Below are 3,466 nucleotides of genomic sequence, written 5' to 3'. Positions count from 1 at the left end.
TGAAAGAGGTTTATAGTGTCAGTTGAGTTACTAATTTCAAATACTCTTTTTTACCTGCTAATAACTAAACAATTTAAGCTCTTTATATAAGTTATACAGAATAGTGTCTTTGTACTTCACTGGCCTCAAATTAATTCAGAATAACATTTACAAAAATAATTTTCTCTCCTCAAGTTTTCTTTGCAAATTATTAGCAGCCTACTGTCATGGAATATCAATTGCTGCATACAGACTCAGGATCCTGCCTTAATTTTACTAAAATAAATTAGGGGAATAAGATTTGAAAATATTCAGCTTATTAAATGTTTTGGCTTTAAGGTGAAGGTAAGATACTAAGATAAAGTGTGCATCTTACCACCTTTGAGTGTTCAGTTCTGTGGTGTCTCAAGGGTATTCATGTTGAGCACAGCCATCAGCACCAGCCATGCCCAGATGATTTTCATCAGCCCCAAATGGAACTGCACCTAATAATCCGTACCTCCCCCTCTCTCCTTTGTCCCAGCCCCTGGTTACAACCTCTACCTGTCTCCCTGAATGTGATGACTGCGTATTTCATGGAGTGAATTCATTCAATACCTGTCCTTTTGTAACTGGCTTATTTCACAGACTACACAGCCATCAGCATTTGTCTTTATTGCAGTACTTGTCAGCACTCACTTCTCTCTAACCCTGAATGGCTTCCACTGTGTGTGGACACCACAATCTGTTCATTGTTTCTCCTGTGAGTGGACATAGCTTACACACAGCAGTTTCACTGCCTGCCTTGGTTTCTCTGGTACACAACAGGGTTGAAATCACTGAATCATTTACTAATGGTAGACTTACTATGTTAAGATTCACTCTGCTGTTTTCCACAAGGGCAATATCACTATAGCCATACGGCCATACAAAGTTTCCAATTTCTCATACCCTTCTCAGAACATATATTCTGCGTTGTTTCTTGAATGTGTGAAAGCGTGTCTGATTCTGAGTTTCATGGGCATTTCTCTAATAATCCCTGATGGTAAGTATTTTTAATGTGCTTATTACCCATTTGTGTGTCTTCTTAGGTGAAACCAAAGCCTGTTTGGGTTCTTTGCTCACTCTCTGTTCTACGCTAAGGTGTGGGTGTCGTGCCTTCTGTATTTCACTTCTTATTCGGTGCAATAAACCGCTCCCTGTGCTGCGTGCTGCATTCTCATTGACTATGTTATTTTTCCTTGTGTTATTTGTTCTTCTGGCATCATATCCACCAAATCACTGTGAAGGACAGTACATTAAGTTGGCCTTTAAGCTTTTACTCAACACTTTTTAACTTCCACATGTTGATCTTTAAAACATTTGGACTTGGGTTTTTTCCTCTGTGGTATAAGGTAAATATGAAGATTCAGTATTTTCAAAATAATAACCAATATTCCCATCAACTTTTATAGAAAAGACTTTCCTTCCCACATAGATGTTCATGGATCCCTTTTCAAAGATAATTTGGTCACATATGGGAGGAATTATTTCTTTGCTCTACTATTTTTCACTGGCCTAAATATCTTCCTGTATGCCACACCACACTGAAAATTTAGCAGTTAGCAACTCTCGAGATCAGAAAGTGTCAGCATTGAAATCTTATGTGCCTGCTGCCCTAACTGCCATCATCTGAACCCAGTCCCAACCCTGTGTCTCAAGAGGATGCAGTGAAACCATGAGCTTCTCCAAGAACTGTGTTTGTGTTCATGAAAAGGAAAAACTATTATCTCTGTCAACAGTTTGCTTGTGAGTAACTGTGTGAGTCCTGCTTCTAAACTAAACTGTAAGCAATGCTGCCACCAGCTTAGCCCCTCAGCTTTCATGCATGCTCAGATAAAATCATTTAAAATTTCAACATGACAATAGCACAGCCATAAAACATAAATTGGCCCTTCTATTTTGAAGAAGGGGGTGGATGAATAGGTAAAGCACTCTGAAACTGCCCTGGGAAGGGTGGAATCAGTGGGTAAGAAAAGAATAACATTATGTAAACCTGGAGAGAATTGCTATGGTGCAAAGGCTTGTGTCCTCTCCCAAACAAACATGCCACATTCCTAATCCCAAACTAATGTTATAGTAGGTAGAATGTGTGGAAAGTGACTATTCAGTCATAAAGCTCAGGTGTCAAAAATGGAATCAGTACTTTTGGAATATAGCTCGGTGGGAGCTGGTTCACCCTACACAATGTGAGGATGCAGCAAGAAGCAACCATGTTTAACAAGGACACAGCCCTTACCATGCACTGAATCTGCAGCCCTCATGATAGTGGGCTTCATAGTGTCCAGGTCCATGATAAATTGATTTTAATTGCTTCTATGCTTCCTACCTTAGGAAGTCGTGTTATCACAGCTTGAATGCACTAAGGTACAACCTCTGCTGTTCATCTCGATTGCTGTCCTTGGAAAGAACCTTAAGGATACTGAATTCAGCAGAAGTGCTGAGTGCAAGCCCTGTTCTTATTCTAGGCAGTGAATAATGGAGGGAACCAGGAGTCTGGCCACTGATCTCTGAAACACCATGGCCTTGGGAAACTTGTGCATCTCTCTGAACTTAGTTTAGTGGAAACAAAACTTGAGGGAATGTGTTCTATAATTTCAGTAATGGGCTCCATGAGGCCCCTCTTGCCAATGTGGAAGCTGAGCTTGCTAAAGAGACAAGTCAGACCACCTCCTGGAGTGTCTAGCTAAGGTACAGCTGAGATGCTAGAAGGACTATTCTGGGAACTGCCTCAGAAGGCCAAGCCCTTTGCTTTGAGACTCTAATTCTGTTCTTAGCATCCTTTGATGCAATTGCTGACATTATATTTAGCGTAGTTTTACAATTTGCTGCTGGACTCATTTTTCAGAGTTTGCCAGGTTTCTGAATAACTCCTGAAGTTCCTCTTCTTAATAAACCCTCAACCTTTCCTGTGTTCCCCAGACACCATAACATACACTGTTCATGCATCAGTATCCTGCAGTGCAATCCTAATTTTATCCTCAGATAGAAATCCTTTGTTAGAGATTCATCTATTTTTTAATTGATTTTTACACTGACTTTCCTTCAAAGATCAGAGACAAAGTAAGTTTTCATGCCACTAACTCTTTACTGCCAGTAAATATGGAGAACTCCAAGACAATCAGAAATGACTTTCTGAAATCCTTTACCCATCTAGGTCCTCTGGCTCAGGATAATAATATGTTAATGCCCACTATTATGTAACTGTACCCAGAGGCTCTTCTTACCCTGAAGTTCCTGACATTATCAGGTGTCATGTAGAAGGAGTTAGCAGTCTGTTTAACAAAAAGGGGCTGGAAAACCTGCATGTCCATTTGCAGAAGAATGAAACTAGATCCCTACTCTATACAAAAACCAACTCAAAGTGCAATAAATATCAAAAAAATACCCCCAGGAACTTTAAAATTCTAGAATAAAACATAGGCTGAACACAAAGTAAGTCATGCATGTTTTTATTCTTCATATAACC

The sequence above is a fragment of the Callospermophilus lateralis genome, unplaced genomic scaffold, assembly GCF_048772815.1.
Source record: "Callospermophilus lateralis isolate mCalLat2 unplaced genomic scaffold, mCalLat2.hap1 Scaffold_9667, whole genome shotgun sequence".
Lineage (NCBI taxonomy): Eukaryota > Metazoa > Chordata > Mammalia > Rodentia > Sciuridae > Callospermophilus > Callospermophilus lateralis.
Note: the sequence above shows the minus strand (reverse complement) of the source record.